We start from the raw sequence: 24,199 nt of genomic DNA, 5'->3' as shown, positions 1-24,199 counted from the left end.
CATCAAACAAATTTTAATTTGAATCCAATAATTTGTATTTAAATGTGTTTTGGAATAGATGACCCCTTTGAGGAAATACAGCAATATATACTCTGCCAAGAAGTAGAAATCTCAAAAATGCTTTCGTAACAATACTTTTGAAATACTTATTTACAGAGAGCAAAGGATTTCTTAGAAAGCCTATGGTGTTTCTAAAGTTGCATTGTGTTTCCAAAGCTATGAAATATGATGCTCCTTCCATGACACCATCGTTAAAATTTAAAAAGCTAATTTAGTAACCACCAAACTATCAGGTACATTTTCTTAGAGACTTGTTCTCTGGATACTGTCATTCGTTGGTTTACTTATTAGTAGAAACATAAGTTTAATTTGTTATACCCACATACAAGCTAATACCACGTACATGGCAATAAATCATGCAGTTTCCCCACTTACATTTTGCCCAGAGGGCAATTTCTCAACTTCTACTTTTCCCCAATAGTTACATTGCTATTCCTTCTCTACACACAATACAACTTTGATTGCTGGCTTAAATCCTCTAGTGAAATAATTATACTATGGGGTAGATACATTACACTCTGGAATTTGAACACTGATGACTTTCTTAGAATAAATTTTGTTATTTTCATCTTTTAAAAAGGATATATTTAGTTTAGCTGTGAAAAGTTAAATAAAGTGTCATTAAGAACATTTAAAAACACAAATCAGTGTCCTAAATGAGAGATGTAGAAATGAAATATTCATGGCGGATAGGTTATTTTAAAATTTTTATGAGAACGATTAATGTGATATCCAGCCATACCCTTGGCATCCAAGGAGGTGATATACTAATTTTCTATTTTGAAAAAAAATTGAATTTGACTCATTTTCCTTTGATTTTTTTAAAAAGTACAATAGTCAGAAACAAAGCAATATTGAAAAGCTCATGGAATAATACAATTTTTTTTTTCCATGAGCCTTTCATCTCTCAAAAAGCCTTCCCCAGCTCTTTTAAATTTCTTTATCATCATGGTTCTTTGGAATATTAAAGGTACTTTTTTGAGTGACATTGAACTACATTTGTTTATTCTGTTAAACTCTTAAACCCGCATAGACAATCAAATCTAAAATATTAGCAAGAAAATTGACATTTTCCTCCTGAATTACCAAGCGATCTATCTAACATGTTTTCCCTAGAGAAAGTTGGGTTGAACTTTTACCTTAAATAACTGTTCCAAAACCTCAGTACACTCACTTAAAATAACTCTGAATTAGGAAAATAGCCAAAGGCACAAGAAAGTACTTTATAGACTTAGAGAATTAATATCAGTTAGCAAAAAGAAAGCAAACCGAACAACCAAAAAATACTAAAATGTACACATATGAGTTGTACTTTCACTAGAATTCACCCTTTTATTTTTGTTAAATAAATTTCAAAAACAATTAAGTTCATTCTTGTAATTTTCTTTCTCTCTTTTTCCTTTATCTTATGATTTTTTGGACGGGGGTCAAAATGATACTTTATTTTCTGGCACCATTTACTTCTCTTCATTTTGACTTCAAGTATTTCCCCATGCTGTTTTTATTCCACACCCTCTGTTGCCAGATAGCCCCTTTCCATCTTGAAATTCACTAGCAATTCTTTCTCTAGAGAGTTTTCTATTAAAATGGAATTGAAATAGAACTAGTGGAAAATCTCCTTGGACTACAACAGTCTTTTGCTCTCTCCTTGCAAGCATGTGTTTCTATGTCTGGGTTTGTTTTCTGAAGACAGCAATTTAATATTCAGATATTAAAGCAACCCAATCACAAGGCAACAATTTAAATCAGAGAATCATATGCTCTAACACCATATTTTCAATGTCAAAAGTATATTAGCCCTCTCAGTGAGGTCAACTAGTCAACCACATTCAGCCTATTGCTACTGTGATAGTGACTTTTCCAGGACAAGACACTGTATAAAACGTGAATATTGCTGTTTATAGATCTTAAGTCAGTAGTCACATTTGGGAATTCTAAAGGCAACAGAGTATTTGAAATACCAGTATTATTCCTCTCCTATAAGGAAACTAACTTACAATAGAATACCATTAACTAATCAAAGCTGAAGATGCTTTAAAAATAATAAAACATTCTAGAGTAGAGCTGGATGTCAAGCAATCCAGCTAAGGGATTTATATAAACATCCATGGAAATTTATACATCTCTATATAAATTAGTCAGAGTCCAGTTGTGAGACAGAAATTACACCAATTATTTTAATAAAGTATTTTGTATATAAAGAATTGTTAACTAGCCATAAATTTAATCAGATAATTGAAAAGTCCAGAAAAAGAACATGAAGGTATGAAGATGGCAACAATTTGAGGAGCTGCAACCTGCAGGCCTGGAGGAATGAAGTACAAGGAAAAAGGATACACTTTTTAAAAATTGGGAGCTTTGAGTAGGAACTTCTTAGAACTGGCTTCAGACACCTGAGAGAAGTGGTTAGCTGCCTGGCATTTGAGTCTCTGGCTAAGAGGATGGTTCCTGTGGTCCTGAAAACTAGAATTCCAGAGGCTTCACTGTCTAGTGGCTGCTGGTGTCTCTAAGGGGATGTAGTAATGCTAATTTTGCAAGTGCAAAAAATAAAATAAACCCTGCAGATTCAGCTGTTGCTGTGGGAAGAAGCTGCTATATCATGGTGAACAAGTGTGTTTCTGGGGTCCTCCCATAGGAAGAAAGCAGAGGGGGAGCCAACTAGGAGCCTACCTGAGTGTTAGGCGCCATCAACACCTCCGGCTTTTCATTCTCTCTCTATTGGCAGCCTCTAATGTACATCCACCCAGCAAAGCAGACATCTGATTTGCTAGGTCCCAGGATCAGAAAGTAGAATGTAGAAGGGAGATGTCGTGCTGAGAGACAATAGTTTAATGATTAATGCATAAATACCACCGGATTCAGTCTTGGAGCAGAATTGGATATGATTGTTAAAGTTAAGGTGTCTAACTGAGTGGCACTTCTATTTTAATGAGGGATACAGGTATTTAAAAAGCAAACAAAGATAATATCAGACATAAATTCTATGAAGTAAGGAAAATCAAAACGTTATAAAAAGTAATCATAGAATGCTATGTAGATTGATGCAGAGAAAGTCCTCTTCAAAGAGCAAAGTTTGGTGTAAATGAGGAGAAAAAGACAATCTTGCAAAGAGAATTGCAGGCAGATAAATAAAAAATGTAAAGGGTGAGACTCAGAGGTGGAAATTGTCAGGCATTTTCCAAGTTCTATGTAGAGAAGCCCAACATTACTGTTGTAGACTCAACAAGTCAGGTGGTACTTGTGGGAGCTGAGCATGGACAGGTGAGCAAGAAACAGGCTCTGGAGGGGGCCATGTAGGGCCTTGAAGGGCGAGGTAATGAGTTTTGCTTTTGGTGGAAAGGGAGGGGCAGATCATGAAAGCTTTTAAGCAAGGGAGTGATATGATCAGATTTACATTTTCAGATTTAAAATCAGCCAGCTCATCAGCACTTATTCTGTGTTTTCTATGTTCGTATATGATATAGTATGTTCACATACAATGTGTGGCATGACAGGCACATGTGTCTGGGTTTATATAACACCATTGAGTCAGAACCCATATTTCATGGAGTTGAACCAGAAGTGGCATGTGCTATTAACGAAAGGTCTATTTTCAAGGATCACTCCAAGAAGGAAGTGGTTCTTGTTTCTAAAGTGTGCTCTTTCCCAGGGTGCAAAATAATTCTGGATCTGATGATAATACAAATGCTGTTGCAGATAATTTCTTATTCTGAAAAATTAAAATTATAACATTACATGATCAACTTGAATGTCATATTAAATGGTAGCAAAGCTTTTCCTGAAAGGCAGTAATAAAGCACATTTCAAGCAATTGCTAATGTAAAATCTAAGCCTGGTAATGAGAGGCTCCAAAGCAAAGAGCTGACATCATAGCATGGTGTCTTTAAAGAGCAAAAGAATAAAATGGCACTATGAGAAAAGGATTCTGAAAATAGTCGCTATTCTTTTATAGCAACGTGGGTTAAATGTCACCACCAACCTTTTCTCCAATGTACATACAACATAAGACAGACAGCTGAATATAGGAATCATCCCTATAATCTCTTTAATTAATTTTATTCCTTCATTCTTTATTTATTTTAAATAAATAAATAAATAATATTTTTAGGACTCTTCTATGTGATAGGATTGTTTTGGATACTGGGAATACAGAGATGAAAAAGATAGTAAAAATACCTGTATTGATGATGTATATAGTTTTGCATATGTTACTTACAGCAAACTAAAATGAGTTCTCATAACAGATTGTGAGATGTCATTTTCAATAAAGCCTTTCGTGTGTGTACATATTTGTACACATATATACTTACTATGTATGTATTTATATGTATATATGAATATGTATATATATTTGCTAAATTGTCAGGGAAAACTTCATGCTAGTAGCGTAAGAGTTAAGCTTTAAAGAAAGTGTAAGATTTGGATAAGGAATGGAAGAAAATATCTCAAGCTAAGGGGAAGGGTAAGCAGAGAGTGGGAGAGAGGAGGCTCAGAGATGGAGCTGCATCTAGTGTTTATAAGCAAAGTGAAGCTCTTAAAAATTAATATGAGAACTTTTAATTGTTATTCAAAATATACTTGAGAAGAAATACAAAGGCTGTACAGATTTAAACAAAACATTTGATAGCAATTAGCTTGACCATCATAAATAAACCATAAATGAGATAAAAATTCAGTAGTTTCCAAAGCCTGTTTTTACAACTTATTAACTTAGGAAGCAATTAAGGAAAAAAGGTAAAAAGAAAGAACCACTGTGCTCATTGGCTCTCTAGTCTTCTCAGGTGTTAGTCATGTTTCATGTTCATGAATCCTATCCTCTCCCGCTTCTCCACTAACCCTAAATACTTCCTTGCTTATTATCCAAGCAGTGCAGTTCTATATATACATTATAGATCTTATTTTTATCTATAAAAGCTATTAATATGCTCTAGAAAGGCATATATACTCCAAGTATGCACCCATAGCCATTTAAGAACAGGGAGATGTTTTAAGAATAGAGAACTCACTACTTTACCATTCTATATAGGTGAAAGAGAAGTAGCAGAGAAACTGGTGGTTCCCTAGATGTGGATTAGTTCATCACATTACCTTTGTAATTGTTATTATCTACAATTCTAGTTACAAATTCTTTTACATTGAAAATCTGAAAAATTATTGGATTACATACATTTGCTTATCTAATATTTCAATACTAAGGGCTTCCGCATGTCACATACATTGAATGAGGACAGAAAGTGAGGACTAATTACATGTTGCATAGATAGAAAACTAGAAATTAGGCATCATTAATATCCAATGTTGGTCTGATTTGGCCTATGGAAAGGATTCACTTTTCTCTTTTTAACTCATATACAAAAAACAGTCATCATGGAAGTAAAGCCTTCTTCATAATGTAATCTGAACTAAACAAAGGAGGGGATTATTAAATCAATGTTACCTAAATCTTTGCCAGTATCAAATGTTACTAATGATTTTAAAATTTAATTAATAGGCTGGGTGCAGTGTCTCATGGCTGTAATCCTAGCACTTTGGGAGGCTGAGGTGGGAGGATCACTTGAGCTCAAGAGTTCAAGTCCAGCCTGGGCAATGTAGTAAGACCTCATCTTTATAAAAAAAAAATTTAGAAGAATTAATTGATAAAGAAGTACAAGCAAAATGAGGAGAGATCTGGGACAATCACTGTGGGTATTCAAGGGTCTTTCTATCTACATTGGAATGCACTGTCTGTCTCAGAATGATATCTGAGGTCCCTGTACACATAACATATATATATATACACACACACACACACACACGCACATATAATATATGATGTCTCTAATAGATGCTGGATACCTTACACAGCAGGGAATATTTAAGTTATGATATATCTTCATCTTATTTTTGTGTATATCTTAATATTATATATTATACAGCTTGTATGACATTAAGGGAGACATAATTACCTAGATTTAGGCTGATTGTTACTGTTGTTTTTTTTCCATAAGCAGCTCTCAACCAGGAACATCCTACTCAAAACGTTTAATAGTTAAGAATTTTTTTTTCTAGTAGATGCTGTTTGTTAGTCTATTTGCCCATGGGTCCAGGTCACTTTCCTTCTGTTTTCTTTTAGCCTGTGAACTCTCCCTTCACCCCCATAATTGGGGATAAAATGGAACATAGGTCAGCTGCCCACACTTCTTCCTCTCCATATTTAGGTAACAATGCTTTATAAAGGAAAGAAGGGAGAACGATCCATACATACTTTAGAAATAATCATTTATCATCTTATTAAAAAATAAAGGGGAGAATTAACCTTTAAATTGTTAGCACAAGTGTCTGCTAAGTAAGTTCCTTCGGCATCAGGCAAATTTTGCTCTTCAAATTACAGCCAGTGTTGCTATGAAAGCGTTAAATGTATTTATTGAAAAAATTCTTTACTTTTAAAAATAACAAAAACAGGTTCTTAAAGAGATGTATCTATGACTTTATGGGAGGCAACATTTTGCAACATTTTTCTCAAATGCAGAGAAAACCTGCCATATTACAAAAGCTTTTAAACTTAAAGAGTAGTCGATCTTTTAATTTTAGTTAAAAAGGCTGAAGATATGCTAGTCACTATTTTAATGATGTCAAATATATGTCATTCTTATCAAGTAGATAATTTTTGCCAGATTTTACTTACATTTTAAAAATTTCAAATCCTGAAGAAAATCCCAGGACTCCTGGGATTTTTTTTTAATATTTTAAATATTTGAGTCGTCTGAAATACAATAATTAATATTTGAACATTTAAAGTAAAAAGATCTCAGAAAATCCATTTGCAAAGACATCTATGTTCAAAACAATTATAAGATTATTATCCCCCTTTTACATCTTAGTTAACTGAAGCCAAGAGAAACTAACAGATATGTCTGCCAACATAATACTAGCTATTAGAGGGAGGATGTGCTGAGTTTAGTTTTCTTTTATCTAGTCCTACAAGAAAAAACAAATGTGCCTTATTATGAAACAGGGACTGTGCTAAGTACATTTCATAACCTTAAGCCTCCAATATTATTACTTTTATTTATAGATTAAAAGTCCCTAAACTTCAGATAAATTAAATAAAAGATCCATGATGACATAAGTATTAAAGTACAATTGCTCTTCAACTTAAAGATGGAGTTATTTCCTGATAAACTCATCATAAGTTGAAAGTATCATAAGTCAAAAATGCACTTAGTACACTTAGTCTATAGAACATCATAGCTCACCCTACCCTACCTTAAACATTCTCAGAACATTTACATTAGCCAACAATTGGGCAAAATCATCTAACAAAAAGCCTAGTTTATAATAGCATTGAATAGCTCATGTAATTTATTAAACACTACTTAAAGTGAAAGACAGAAGTTTTTATGGGTACTCAAAGTACAAATTCTACTGAATGCAATTCATTTTGCACCATTGTAAAGTCAGAAAATCGCTAAATCAAACCATCATTAAGTCAAGGACTGTGTGTATGTAGCTTATATACACTTAGACTCAGATTTGACACCAAAGTAATACTTCTTTCATCCTAGCTAACACATTTTTTGTCCCCCTGTATATTCATCAGCCAAACTAAAGCCCAGCTCAATGAAGTTCTTTTTTTATTTTTTATTTTTTTATTTTTTTTGAAATAAAAATATTTAAAAATATTTCAATCTGTCTACCAGGCTAGAGTGCAACGGCACAATCTCAGCTCAAAGCAACCTCTGCCCCCAGGTTCAAGTGATTCTCCTGCCTCAGCTTCCCAAGTAGCTGGGATTACAGGCACCTGCTACCAGACCCAGCTAATTTTTTGTATTTTTAGTAGAGATGGGGTTTCACCATGTTGGCCAGGCTGGTCTTGAACTCTGACCTCAAGTGACCCACCCACCTTGGCCTCCCAAAGTCCTAGCATTGCAGATGTGAGCCAACACGCCTGGCCAAAACCAATGAAGTTCTAATACAACATTGTCCAATAGAAGTATGATGCAAGTCACAAGTACTAGCTATATGCAATGTTAAAATTTCTAGTAGTTATTTTTAAAAAGTAAACAGAAACAGTTGAATTGAATTTTAAAATCATATCTTGCTGAAATAAAAGTATTCATATTATCATTTCACGTATAATCAACATAAAATTATTAATGTGATATATTACACTCTTTTTTTGTATGTAATCTATATCAAATGTGTATTTTGCACTTACGAAACATCTCAGTTCAGACCAGCCACATTTCAGGCATAGCATGGTCACCTAAGATTAGTGGTTATTGTTTTGGACAGAGCAATTCTAATACCTGCTGGGACTTTTACTTTCAATTTGTAACTATGATTTTTTTTCTTCCTTTATTATGTAGGGTGTTAGTGTTCATATATATATATATTTGATGAAACTCACTGATCAGGGGCCAGAGGATCTGAGTCATCAGGTTTTGTTACAACCTCATCATGCATTTCTGCTAAAACAGCTACAGCTTAACATGCCACCAGTCTTAGTTCCATTCCTTGTCCTCTCCTGAGTAGATGCCAAAAACTAGGTATGATACCAAAGTGAATGCCAAAGATCTAATACAGATGCTCTGCCAACTGTAGGTATTTTATGTAGATGAGATAAACAGAAATTACATGAGTCTTCATAAATAATTCAGAATTTCTTTTCATGATATATACAGTTCTAACTTGCCTGATATAGGTATTCATATGTCATTTCATGATGAAATGGCCGCCTATTTTCTTTGATTTTTCATGTACGTACATGTATTTTACATCTGTCATCTATTTTTAAATCTTTTTCTTATACTATCCTACTCAACTTGCTTCTCTAATGTGTACAGTCTCATTTTGAGCCTTGATTATATATTTTATATCTTGCTTATTAAATAAATGAGTACTTGTGTCCGAATACTCATGGGACTTTGCCACTGGAAAGTATTTGCTTAGATCAATTTTAATAATTTTCTATCTTGGCTGAGAGGCCTTCTGAACAAGGCAAGACTGTAAAATAAAATATCTCACAATTTCCCAAATGAAAACAAACCCCAATTCCTGCTCTAGCCTCAAATTTTAAATATTTTGTTTCCCCACATACACCATGCTGTTCTCCATCTGTATGTTGCAGATATGCTAACGACAAAAGTTGACCTCTGAATATTTCTTTTTCTTTAATGAGGAGCATGTGTGACTACCAGTGTTTGTGGCCACACAAGATTATTGGAGAAAAAGACAAATGATATTTCCAGCAATGGAGCAAAGTCTACGTGAAATAGATGTGTAGATCCACATTTATCCATAATGCTATTTCCATATCTGGAGGTTGTGTCCTGAAGATACATATATTGTCCATAAAATGCAACACTCAGGATTTAAAAAACTCTTCCACTCCCTTTTAAAGTCTGCTACTCAGAGGTACCCAGTATCCTCAAACAGTAAAAGGCATATAGCTTCTCACACCAGTCACTTATTCCATTTCCTGCTGGACAGTGCTAAAATCCTTTCCTTGGCTTTACAACTCCATTCATCAATTAATCATCCTACTCTATACCCCAGGGATCAAAGACGAGTTAGCTAACATTATTATCTGAACAAAATCTTCTAGTAACTTCTTATCTCACATAAAACATCATCCAAAGACCTTACTATGGACTAAAAACCCTAATAGTTGCTGACTTCTAAGTACCTCCTAACTTGTTTCTTTCTGGTTTTATCTCCACTTTTGTTTTTAACCATGCATTGTTCCTTTTGCTTCTTGCATAAGCAACCATGTTCAATCCTCAATGGCTTTGCACTGGGTTTTTCTACCTGTAATACTCTTCTGCCAGTCATTGGAACGTTTACCCCTTCAATTTTAGGTCTCTTTTCAAACACTCTATGCAGATAATATCCTTCTCTGTTCATCATATATAAAATGGAACTTTCCATCTCTCCCCGATTTTTTTCTATTTTTTCTTCAGAGGAAAAATTATCAGATGTATTATATACCATATATGCATTTGTTTATATTTTCCATCTAATCTTTTCAAAAGTTCACTTGTAGAATGAAGACAGCCTGCATAGTAATTTCTTAAATGCAAGTAATTCTTAATAATGTTTGACTCTTTTTTCAGTGATAAAGATAAAAGCTATTACCATGTATTGAGTACCTATTATGTACAAGACATTTATTTTACATCATCTATTGGATCTTAAAATAACATATCCTTCAACAACCCTGTGAGGTAGATATCATAATCTCTATTTTACAGATGAGAGCACTGAGGCTAGATCCAAATCTTTGTCTTCTCTATTCCTCTATAATATAACCCCATATGAAGCTCTTTTAGCCTCATTCATCAGTTAAAAAGATCCAGAAGACCTCTCATAGGTCTTACTGAGTAGTGAAGATTTCAGGCACCATGGTAGGCATGCAAAAGTGTTTTGGAACTGTTTTGTCTTTACGTAGCAAATAGCATCATGTAGATGTCTCCTTGCTTAGTCTGGCCACCTGTAATAGCACTTCCTGATAATAGGTTAATTTTTTCTTTCATTGCTCCCTCTTGATTTAAAGAAGTTGTGTTTTAAATTGATATCCTTCCATCCCTGCTTCTGAGTGTTTATTTCAAAATTAGTTTACATTTGCCTTATTGTAGTTGTCATTCCCACTGCATGGTTTTGAATGACTTTAATCTTTCAGGCTGATACCTGGATTAATCCTGCCACTTGGATTAGCCATGTCAAAGCATGTTCTTGACTCATCTATAATATTATTTTTTCTCATCCTAAAAACATGGCCCCTTGACAGCAGGCTTCATCTACAAGTGTATTTAAAAATGGTTAGGACATCAAATATTTATTCCTTTCAAAAAATTTAATATGTTCTCCTGGGGCCTGATTACAGAATATTTTAATGCTTATAAATTTCTTCAGTGGCACAGTAGTAGTTTGTTTCCTAGGAAACAAATGCACTTGTACTGCACTGCACACATCTTTAATCACTAAATTCTATAATTTCTTTGTGAATGGATAACTTCTAAAGATTGTTTGTTTTTATAAGAGTTACCAGCTACAATATCACTGCAGGTAAATTTCCAAATATGTTATCACTGAAAGATTATTTCAATTTACCCTAAAATGTTAGAGGGAGGCTTTATGAAGCAATCTAAAGATGCAAATGTGTATTATTTCATGACTGAGTTACATGCATAAATATGAAGTGAATTTGAGCTATGTATGTACTTGCCTCTGATGTCAGTCCTAGTATCACTCTCTTTTTCACAGAAAATATATAGGCTAGTTATTTCCCATTCAGGAAAGTAGATTGATTTTAGATGTCTTTCTTTCTTAACCAAATATTAACTGAAATCTAACAGGTGCCCACAGAAGGGACAATGCATTTTTAAAGTGACATTTTAGCATTCAAGTCATTCATATTCTTCAATGCGAATATAATTTTTATCTAAATGATTTCAGAGGAAAATGGATTCATTTTACTATAGTGCTTCTAAGACCAGTGGGAAGCTCATCATCTTAATATTGAATCTGTAAATCCTTTCCACTAGGGATGATTAACAGCTTTGTCAAGTGTTTATTTTACTTTAAGTAGAATATGTAATTTCCTGGTATAACGCAGACAGATTTCAGTTGATTCCTCCCATCACATGTCATGCTCATCCTATGGGCTCACATGATCTAGCTTACTTCTATTAGACTTCTAATTTGCATGGTAAGATGATCACCTGACAAGTTTTTATAGTTTAATGAGCATACATCAGTCTGTTATATGATTCATTTATACTTGATTTTTTTAAAAAAGTTCTCAGCAGTCCTGATAAGAAGCAATAACAGTGAATTACTTCCAGATGGCACTTTTGCTGTACTACACGTGTGGTCTGAGCTATCCCGGGATAAAACTTCTATTGGTGCAGTGTTGACCTAGTCATATTAGTTTTTTTTTGGTTAAAGCATTGGTGAACTCTGCTTAGGACAGTTCAGCCATAGGTACATAATTAGGTAGCTGAGCAGGGTCACTTACATAGTCAGTTTACAGACAAATTTCCCTATTAACCAGCACACAAAAGTAAAAGTGAGAGACAATTTATTGTACATAGGTCCATTATCAAAATGTGATTTAGGTCACTCCCTTGGTGTGTCAAATCACTTATGGGTCCATAATCAGATGGAGTTGGCAATAAGAAGTTATTGCAAAACCTCTAGTGGCCTTTGTTTTCCTAAGAAACCGTGAAATTAGCCACATCTCTTGTCTTTTAAAAAAGTTAAGTCAAAAATCTAGAGAGTTACTGTTTTTAATAATAATGTATTCTTTTTTGAGTTACTTATAATTTTTTAATAAAACTTTAAGTGGATTCCAACCAATAGAAATCCTTCTTAAATAGTAAGATTTAAAGAGAAATTTTCTATACTTTTTTTCTGAGGAGGAAGCCAATAATCCAGGAAAACAAGCTGATTCAGGAATTTGTTTATAAAGCAGCTTCTCATGTACATCCTGAAGGTACAGCATTAATAGCCTAATATTTTCCATCTAGCTTTGAAAAATTATAATTCATGTTCAAGTTGACAACTCTGAGGTACAGTAAAAATCAATAATTTACACAAAAATGTTAAATTCAGTATATTAAGATAGAAAAAATGACAAACATATTTTAGAAACATTTTTACATGTTAAAATCTAATCTTATCATCACCCTAATTTGATCAGAAACTCAGTTAATTGAAGTACAACTCAGACACTAGAAAGGGTGTTTACTGGGATTTTGCTTCATTTCTTAAACTTCAGACAGAAGAAGATAATAAATACATGCTTAAACTGTACTCTATGTAAAAATGAGAGAAAACAGAAGCCAAAAACATAATCAAGGAGCTTAATTTGTTCACATCAAACAATCATATTAGGAAAGGGAAACTTGCAAAGTTTTATGTATATGTCCAATCATCACCTGGTTTCAAAATCTAGTTTATTATTCAAATCTGTGTACCAGATTGCCCCAGTATTTGGAAGTAGCAAATATTTACTAAATCATAATTTTCAGAATGCCATTTAATTAGTGATAAACCATGTTGAATTCTTTTTATTTTTATTTTTTAAGTCAGAGTTTCTCTCTAGTTGCCCAGGCTGGAGTGCAATGGCGTGCTCTCGGCTCACCGCAACCTCTGCCTCCTGGTTTCAAGCGACTCTCCTGCCTCAGACTCCCAAGTAGCTGGGATTACAGGCATGAGCCACCACACCTGGCTAATTTTTTATTTTTAGTAGAGTTTCTCCCTGTTGGTCAGGCTGGTCTTGAACTCCCGACCTCAGGTGATTCACCCGTCTCGGCCTCCCAAAGTGCTGGGATTACAGACGTGAGCCACTGCGCCCATCCTGAATTTTCTTCTTTTATGAATAAATTAAATGAACACGAATGTCTTAATAATCCAAGTACCATGAATCTATTCCACTTTTGAAAGAGTATCAACTATTTGCAGAAAGTCCTATGTGTTATTTCTTTTTAATATCTTGGTCAAAGTCTTAAATAAAAATTGCAAATTAGAAAATCCTTTGAGAGTGGAGTTCAGCCAGGGAACCGTTTCAAGGTAAGTTTTATATTAGTTTCACTCATTTTAATGAGCCTTTGTTAGAAACCAAGCAAGCAAATGCTCTAGACTGAGGAGTTACATGCAAGCCATCTTTTAAGAAAACCCATCATAAATCAGAACCTCTATCTGCTTATATTATCAGGTTGACACAACGAAAGCATAGACTGGTAGCTAAATGAGATAGCTTTTATTAAGAAAGAAAATGAGACTTCACATTTGAATATCAACTTAAACATGAGGTTTGAAATAGGCTAGAGACACCTCCAATCAACAATGCATTTCTATTTCTATTAAAAAAAAATTAGCACTGCTCTCTAATATATATATATAAATGGATGGATGAAATTTTATTTTAAATATATGTACACAAGTTGGTGTGAAAGCACACACATACAGGAAAATATTTTTCTGTGTATTTTCAGAAATGTACTGTATTTTCTGTATATGTACATACAGGAAAATATTTTCTGTGGAAAAATATTACATTAATCAGTAAGGATTAGATGAGTCATTTTAATTCTTAGGAGGCTTGAAGGTTAAAAAAAAAAAGTCTTGGATTCAAGGGACTGATTTTTTCTTAGTACTAGCTAACCTTGGGCTGTCTGCTTATAACTACAAATTGTCCTTAGCTTGAAAAGAGCCTTTTAATATTTAAAATTATTGGTCTATGGTATCCATGTAATTTTTTCAGCCATAGGGCTTCATTTCCTTTGATGTGTATCAAGGTTCCAAATGATATTATTACTACTACTGCTGCCTTTTAGCCCTGAGAAAGGTTTCTGTCTCTTTAAAACTGGTACCAGTGATTGCTCTTCTCTGAGAGGAAATTTTATCCACTTTTGTGGGAGTGAGGCTAAGGCATATATGGGACTCTCTTCAATGACGGATTCTACTTTCTACATTTAAATTTGATTATGATTTCATCACCTTCAGTTTTGTTTTGTTTCTCTCTCCAGGATTCAAAGTATCTCGGCAACAAGTGTCTCTATTAAACAAAATTATATTAAGTTCAGAAGGAACCTGGCAGTTTCAAGATCTCCTATGTGATTATACAGTACATTTATATATACTCATGGTGAAGTGGCAGAAAACACTTCAAGGGAGGGGAATACTTTATTCCCTATTACTCACATATTTGTCTTCCAAAAATAAACAAAACTCGTAACTCTCAAGCTTAACCAGAAAAAAAAACACCATATATGCAAAAATGTAGTAATCTGATAAAGTCACAAATACTCAAATTCAACTGGGTTTTAAGTGCAATAATAAAATCTGTTAGATTTTAGCTGGGTGCAGTGGCTAATGCCTATAATCCCAGCATTTTGGGAGGCCGAGGCAGGAAGACTGCTTGAGCCCAGGAATTAAAGACCATCCTGGACAACATAATGAGACTTGTCTCAACAATTTTTGGTAAAAAAATAAAATAGCCAGGTGTGGTGGGATGTGTCTGCAGTCCCGGCTACTTTGGAACCTAAAGTAAGAGATTTGCTTGAGCCTGGAATATTGAGGCTGTAGTGAGCTGTGATGCGCCCACCACTGCATTCCAGCCTGGGGAAAAAAAGGAGACCCCATCTCAAATAATAATAATAATAATAATAATAAATTAGATTTAAACATTTAGAGTTATTTTTTTAAAGATAAAGATTCCAAAAGATTTTGATATATAACATTAAAGCAGCTATTGTTTCCTTTATTTCATATAAATTATGAAATTTTTTTTAGTTTCCACTTGATGAAATTGCATTAACATAAAAATATTTTCTATCCCATATATAGTTGAAATAGTCTTTAAAAGTCATTTATTTTTTATTGTTTGCTGGAAGTTGTTAAGAGTGTAACAATGTATATTTTTATAAAGCACTTTTATGTAGGCATTTTCCAATACACTTAACATTTATCATATTTTTTAAATGAAATATACCAACCACCTAAAAGGAAATATCAATATAGTAAAAAGCAATGTTTAAGTGATTTTAAAACAGATTTTAGATAAAATATTAAAAATAGGAAAAGATTTATTAATGGATTCCTGAAGATAGAACCATATAACAAAAGCACTTTTATTTCGCATGATCACCAGCTGAACTTTGACAACTCTAGCAATACTATGTCCCAAGAATGAAGAATCGGTAGTAATTACTTTCATGAAATACAAAGAAACAAAGCCTTCAATCTTATAATCCAAATAAAACCCTGAAGAACTAGAAGATGCCTTGAAGTCAATCCTTCAGCTGACGAGAAATCAATGGATGGATAAGATTGCTGTGATAACTCTGGTGTGACTTTATTTTGAGTTAGAAAAGGCCTGGAACATTTTGCACCATCGAATGAGATGATTGTTGGCAGAATAAACAGTGAAGATTTACAATAATTAGTGTTTTGGGGGGACAAAATACGTAAGTCATTCTGCATATCAAGTAATGATATAATTTGACTAACATCGTAGTTTCTATACTACTACCTTTCTAAAAATGGATATAAAGAATAAGGGAGACATTGTAAATAAGATATACAAACAAAATCTATTTTTTCTTTTATACCTATTAAATTTTCACAAATAGGCACAATGCATCTGCACATGTAATGAAAATACCCCTATAATAAAAACTTCTAATGCTATTTTAGTAATTTGCCATCATTTAGTATCAATCTCATCATTAATCTTGGCCTATAAATCGGGCAATAAATTTTCATTGTCAGCCACTCTTTTAAGAAAATAAATCTTAAATATTATTTGTTTACATTTCATTTGGAAAGTTACTATTTGTGGTTTGCCAGTAAATATTTAGCAACTGAGATGATGGGGTTTTCTAAATATACAATCATGTCATCTGCAAACAGGGACAATTTGACTTCTTTTCCTATTTGAATACCCTTCATTTCCTTCTCTTGCCTGATTGTCCTGGCCAGAACTTCCAACACTATGTTGAATAGGAGTGGTGAGAGAGGGCATTGTTGTGCCAGTTTTCAAAGGGAATGCTTCCAGTTTTTGCCCATTCCGTATGATATTGGCTGTGGGTTTGTCATAAATAGCTCTTATTATTTTGAGATACATTCCATCAATACCTAGTTTATTGAGAGTTTTTAGCACGAAGGGCTGTTGAATTTTGTTGAAGGCCTTTTCTGCATCTACTGAGATAATTATATGGTTTTATCATTGGTTTTGTTTATGTGATGGATTACGTTTATTGATTTGTGTATGTTGAACCAGCCTTGCATCCCAGGAATAAAGCCGACCTGATTGATGTGGATAAGCTTTTTGATGTGCTGCTGGATTCGGTTTTCTGGTATTTTATTGAGGATTTTTGCATCGATGTTCATCAGGGATATTGGTCTAAAATTCTCTTTTTTGTTGTTGTTGTGTCTCTGCCAGGCTTTGGTATCAGGATGATGTCAGCCTCATAAAATGAGTTAGGGAGGATTCCCTCTTTTTCTATTGATTGGAATAATTTCAGAAGTAATGGTATGAACTCCTCTTTGTACCTCTGGTAGAATTTGGCAATGAATCCATCTGGTCCTGGACTTTTTTTGTTTGGTAGGCTATTAATTATTGCCTCAATTTCAGAGCCGGTTATTGGTCTATTCAGAGATTCAACTTCTTTCTGGTTTAATCTTGGGAGGGTGTATGTGTCCAGGAATTTATCCATCTCTTCTAGATTTTCTAGTTTATTTGCATAGAGGTGTTTACAGTATTCTCTGATGGTAGTTTGTATTTCTGTGGGATTGGTGATGATATCCCCTTTATCATTTTTATTGCATCTATTTGATTCTTCTCTCTTTTCTTCTTTATTAGTCTTGCTAGTGGTCTATCAATTTTGTTGGTATTTTCAAAAAAACAGCTCCTGGATTCATTGGTTTTTTTGAAGTTATTTTTGTGTCTCTATCTCTTTCAGCTCTTCTCTGATCTTAGCTATTTCTTGCCTTCTGCGAGCTTTTGAATTTGTTTTCTCTTGCTTCTCTATTTCTTTTAATTGTTATGTTCAGGCGTTGATTTTGGTTCTTTTCTGCTTTCTCTTGTGGGCATTTAGTGCTATAAATTTCCCTCTGCACACTGCTTTAAATGTGTCCCAGAGATTCTGGAACTTTGTGTATTTGTTCTCATTGGTTTCAAAGAACACTTTTATTTCTCCCTTCATTACATTATTTACCCAGTAGTCATTCAGGAGCAAGTTGTTTGGTTTCCATGTAGTTGCGCATTTTTGAGTGAGTTTCTTAATCCTGAGTTCTGATAAGCAACTTTAGCAAAGTCTCAAGATACAAAATCAATGTGCAAAAATCACAAGCACTCCTATACACTAATAACAGACAAACAGAGAGCCAAATCATGAGTGAGCTCCCATTCCCAATTGCTACAAAGAGAATAAAATACCTAGGAATCCAACTTACAAGGGATGTGAAGGACCTCTTCAAGGAGAACTACAAATAAAAGAGGACACAAAAAAATGGAAGAACATTCCATGCTCATGGAGAGGAAGAATCAATATCGTGAAAATGGCCATACTGCTGAAGGTAATTTATAGATTCAATGTCACTCCCATCAAGCTACCAATGACTTTCTTCACAGAATTGGAAGAAACTACTTTAAAGTTCATATGGGACCAAGAAAGAGCCCGCATTGCCAAGATAATCTTAAGCAAAAAGAACAAAGCTGGAGGCATGATGCTACCTGACTTCAAACTATACTACAAGGCTACAGTAACCAAAACAGCATGGTACTGGTACCAAAACAGATATATAGACCAATGGAACAGAACAGCAGCCTCAGAAATAGCACCACACATCTACAACCATCTGATCTTTAGCAAACTGACAAAAACAAGAAATGGGGAAAGGATTCCCTATTTAATAAATAGTGCTGGGAAAACTGACTAGCCATATGTAGAAAGCTGAAACTGGATCTCTTCTTTACACCTTATACAAAAAGTAATTCAAGATGGATTAAAGACTTAAATATTTGACCTAAAACCATAAAAACCCTAGAACACCTAGGCAATACCATTCAGGACACAGGCATGGGTAAGAACTTCATGACTAAAACACCAAAAGCAATGGCAACAAAAGCCAAAATTGACAAATGGGATCGAATTAAACTAAATAGCTCCTGTATGGCAAAAGAAACTACCATCAGAGTGAACAGGTGACCTACAGAATGGGAAAAAAATTTTTGCAATCTACCCATCTGACAAGGGCTTTTATCCAGAATCTACAAAGAACTCAAACAAATTTACAAGAAAAAAAAAATCCCATCAAAAAGTGGGCAAAGGATATGAACAGACACTTCTCAAAAGAAAATATCTATGCAGCCAACAGACACATGAAAAAATGCTCATCACTGGTCATCAGATAAATGCAGATCAAAACCACAATGACATACCATCTCACACCAGTTAGAATGGCAATCACTAAAACGTCAGGAAACAACAGATGCTGGAGAGGATGTGGAGAAATAGGAACGCTTTTACACTGTTGGTGGGAGTGTAAATTACTTCAACCATTGTGGAAGACAGTGTGGCGATCCCCAAAGGATTTAGAACTAGAAATACCATTTGACCCAGTGATCTCATTACTGGGTATATACCCAAAGGATTATAAATCATGCTACTACAAAGACACAAGCACACGTATGTTTATTGTAGCACTATTCACAATAGCAAAGACTTGGAACCATCCCAAATGTCCATCAATTATAGACTGGATAAAGAAAATGTGGCATATATACACCATGGAATATTATGCAGCCATAAAAAAGGATGTGTTCATGTCCTTTGCAGGGACATGGATGAAGCTGGAAACCTTCTTTCTCAGTAAACTATTACAAGGACAGAAAACCAAACACTGCATGTTGTCACTCATAGTTGGGAATTGAACAATGAGGTCACTTGGACACAGGGCGGGGAACATCACTGGGGCCTGTTGGGGAGTGGGGGACTAGGATAGCATTAGGAGAAATTCCTAATGCTAATGACGAGTTGATTGGTGCAGCAAACCAACATGGCACACGTACACCTTTGTATCAAACCTGCACGTTGTGCACATGTACCCTAGAACTTAAAGTATAATTTAAAAAAATATATGTTTAGCAACTGACTTTCATGGGGAAAGGAAGAGCTTTGATGTGTGGCTTGACAATTTTTATGGTGTAAATTCTCCTGCTACGGCTTACTTCAAAATTACCAATGTTTGAACAGATGTCTTGCAAAATTCCTGAAAATATGCAAATGCAACCTTGAACCTGTATAAGCAAGTTCCTCATACCACCAATTTCTATATATTCAAACAAAATAAATATTTTAAAAATTTTGTTTAACATATAATTTATTACGGATTCTTTCTATGTTTTTATGCTATTGCAATATGCACATTTGAGTTTATGGCAGCTCTGAATTTTATCTTTGTTTTCTATTTAATTTTAATCCAAATTCCACCAACACAACCATTAAATACATCTTCACAAAGGTGAGATCAAGCTCTATTTGTGATTATCTAGAAGATAATCCCAAACCCTAACTGCATTAGGATATGCTATTGTTTTAATTTTCATCTTCCTTACCTATTCCTTACCCTTGCACACCAGAACTTATGCTACTCAAATAGTACGTGGCTATCATAATCCTTGTCTTAGTTCCTGGTTTTTAGAAAACTTGAGCTAGAGTCATCTGATTATAAAATACATTAACTTTACAAATATGTTAATAGAAATATAAGCCCTATTGTAAAGAATAAAGTTATTAATAATAATCTGAATTCATAACACCATATTGTAATTTTTAGATCAAAGACGCTGGGGCAAATAACATGAGGGTAAATAAAAGTTTCTTGCTTCCACTCTTTTTATTTTTTATAACACTTTTACAATGGCTTTTTGCAGCATGATTTTCATGTCATAAAATCTGCCATTTAAAATGTATAACTCAGTGGTTTTTAGTATATTCACAGAGTTATGCAGTCATCCATTGCCACTATCAAAGTTTAGAATATTTTCATCACCCCACAAAGGAGTCCCATACTCACTGGCAGCCACCCCCACTCTGTCATCCCTCCAATCCCTGGCAATTGCTAATCTGCTTTCTCTCCCTATGGAATTCCCTATTCTGGAAATTTTATATCAATGCATTCATATAATATACATTCTTCTGTGACTGACCTCTTTCTCTTAGTATAGTATTTTTAAATTTCATTTATTCTGTATGATGTATTAGTACTTCATTTATTTTATTGCCAAATAATATTTCTTACATGAATATACATTTTTGTTTATCCATTTATCAGCTGATGAACTTTTTTTCCCACTTTTTGGCTACAATGCAAGATGAACATTTGTGTACAATTTTTTTTGCAGAGATACATCGTTTCATTTCTCTTGGGAATGTACCTAGAAGTATAACTGCTGTGACATATGGTTTATGTTTAACACTTTGAGGTATTGAAACACTGTTTTCTGAAGTGACTGCACCGTTTTACAATCTCAACAGTAATGAATGAGAATTTCAAAATCTCTGCATTCTCATCAGCATTTGTTGTTCACTAACTTTTTTTATTTTAACCATTCTAGTGAGCATAAAGCAACAGCTCATTTTGCTTTTGTTTTGCATTTCCTAATGGCTCATGATGTTAAGTATATATTCGTGTGTTTACTGACCACTCATATATCTTCTTAGAAGAAATAGCAATTAAAAATTGCCCATTGTTAAATCGGTTGAGTTTTATTGTTGAGTTGTATACATTTCTTTTATAGTCTGTATAAAATGTTACCAGATGTATGATTTGCAAATCTTTTATCTTATCAGTTGTCTTTTTCTTTGCTTGATGCTTTCCTTTGAAGAAGAAATCATTAAATTTTGTTCAAATTAATTTACTTGTTTTTTTCTTTTGTCACGTATGCCTTTGATATCATCTCTAAGAAACCATTGAAAACCCAAGGTTATAAAAGTTCAATTATGTCTTCTAAGATCTTCATAGTTTTAGCTATTATATTAGATCTATGATGCAGTTGGAGTTACATTTTGTATATAGTGTGAGGTAGTGCTTCAGCTGTCTTCTTTTGCCTATAAATTCATATGGATATCCGATTCCAGCACCATTTATTAAAAGAACTATTCTTTCACCATTGAATGGCCGCAGCGTCATTGTCAAGAGTAAATTGATGATAAATATGAAGATTTATTTCTGAGACTTGTGGTTTTATGTTGTTGATGTATATGTGATTTTTATGAAGTATTACCTTATATTGTTACTGTAGCTTTTTAGTAAGACTTGAAATATGGAAGTGTAACCCTTAGTAAATCTTGAAATCTAAAAATGTTTTTTCATTTATTTAGATATTCTTTATCTCGCAAATATCTCATAGTTTTCAAAGTATGTTTTGCATTTCTTCCTCCTCCTCCTCCTCCTCCTTCTTCTCCTCCCCCCTTCCCCTTCCCCTTCCCCTTCCTCTTCCTCATCTTCTTCTTCTTCCTCTTCTTCTTCTTCTTCTTCGTCCTTCTTCCTTCTTCCTTCTTCCTTCTTCCTTCTTCCTTCTTCCTTCTTTCTTCTTTCTTCTTCTTCGAGATGAGATGGAATCTCACTGTTTCCCAGGCTTGAGAACAGCGACACAATCTCGGCTTCCCACAGCCACCTCCTCCCAGGTTCAAGTGATTCTCCTGCCTCAGCCCCCTGAATACCTGGAACTACAGGCGTGCACCTCCATGCCTGGCTAATTTTTGTATTTTTAGTAGAGACTGGGTTTCACTGTGTTGGCCAGGCAGGTCTCAAATTCCTGACCTTGTGATATTCCCGCCTAAGACTCCCAAAGTGCTGGGATTACCGGTGTGAACCACTGTGTCCAGTCTTGCATTTCTTTAAATAAATTTATTCCTAAGCATTTTGGTTTTATGTTATTATAAATTAATTTGTTTCCCTTATTTTATTTTTGTGTGCTTATTGTTAATGAATAAAAATACAATTAAATTGTTTCCTTAATTTTATTTTTGTATGCTTACTGTTAACACATAAAAATACAATTGATTTTGTATTTTGATCATATATACTGCAAGTGTGTTGAACCCATTTACTAGTTCTTATACTTCTTTTTGTGAATTCCTTAGATTTTTCTCTATATAACATTATAGGCCGGGTGCGCTGACTCACGCCTGTAATCTCAGCACTTTGGGAGGCCGAGGCAGGCGGATCACTAGGTCAAGAGATCGAGACCTTCCTGGCCAACATGGTGAAACGCCATCTCTATTAAAATACAAAAAAATTTAGCTGGGCATGGTGGCACACACCTGTAGTCCCAGCTACTAGGGAGGCTGAGGCAGGAGAATCGCTTGAACCAAGGAGGTGGAGGTTGCAGTGAGCCAAGGCTGCGTCACCGCACTCCAGCCTGGTGACAGAGCGAGACTCCGTCTCAAAAAAAAAAAAAAAAAAAAAAAAAAAAAAGAAAAGATTACACACAACCTGCACGTAGAAATAGGGTTACTTCTTCCTTTCTAGTCTGGATGCCTGTTATTCCCTTTTCTTGCCTCATTGCTCTGGCCAGAATTGTCAATACAATGTTGAATAAAAGTGGTAAGTATTAAGTTTTTCAGTATCAAGCTACAGTATTTTTGTAGATGTCTTTTATCAGATTGAAAAAAATACTTTCTATTTCAGTTTGTTGATCTTTTTTTAATCAGAAAAGGTTTTGGGTCTTTTAAAATACTTTTTCTGTATCCATTGATACGATTATTTGAGTTTTTTTCTTTTATTGTATTAATATAGTGTATCACATTGATTGATTTTCATATGTAGAACCAAACTTGCATTGCTGGGCTAAATCCCAACTAGTCACGCTTTATAAGCCCTTTTTATATGTTGCTGGATCCAATTTGCTAGTATTAATAATTTTTACATTTATGTTCATAAGAATTATGTGTCTATAGTTTTCTTACGGCATCTTAGTCTGGGTTTGGTGTCAGAGTGATACGGTATTAGGATAGAATGAGTTGGGATTTGCTGTTGTCTTCTATTATTTGAAAGAATTTGTGAAGAATTCATATTAATTCTTTTTGAAGTTTTAGTAGAATTCGCCAGTGAAACTATCTCATTCTGGGCTTTTTAATTGTTACTAATTCAATCATTTTACTTTACAAGCTTATTTATATATTCTATTTCTTCTTGGGACATTTTAAGTAGTGTTTGTTTCCCTAGGAAATTGTCCACTTCATCTCATTTATTTAATTAGTTGACATACAATTATTAATAGTATTTTTATAATCCTTTTATTTCCGCAAGGTCAGGAGTATTAAATTTTCCAACTGCTATTGTTGAATTGTCTATTTTTCTTTCTATTTCTGTCAGTTTTTGCTTTATCTATTTGAGATATCATCCTGATGTATTGATCCTTTTGCCATTATAAAGTATCCTTTATATCTAATACCATTTTTCTCTTAGCATCTATTTTGTCTAAAGTTAATATAGCTACTCCAGCTCTCTTTGCTGCATAGTGTATCTATTTCCACTTTCTCACTTCAAACCTATTTTTGTTATTGAATAAAATGTGTCTCTTGTAGACAAGATATAGTAAGATAATATTTTCTTCATCAATTCTGTCAATATCTGACTT

This window comes from Mandrillus leucophaeus, unplaced genomic scaffold, assembly GCF_000951045.1.
Source record: "Mandrillus leucophaeus isolate KB7577 unplaced genomic scaffold, Mleu.le_1.0 Scaffold934, whole genome shotgun sequence".
NCBI classification, from domain to species: Eukaryota; Metazoa; Chordata; class Mammalia; order Primates; family Cercopithecidae; genus Mandrillus; species Mandrillus leucophaeus.
The sequence above is the reverse complement of the archived record's forward strand: the minus strand, read 5'-3'. Positions refer to the sequence as shown.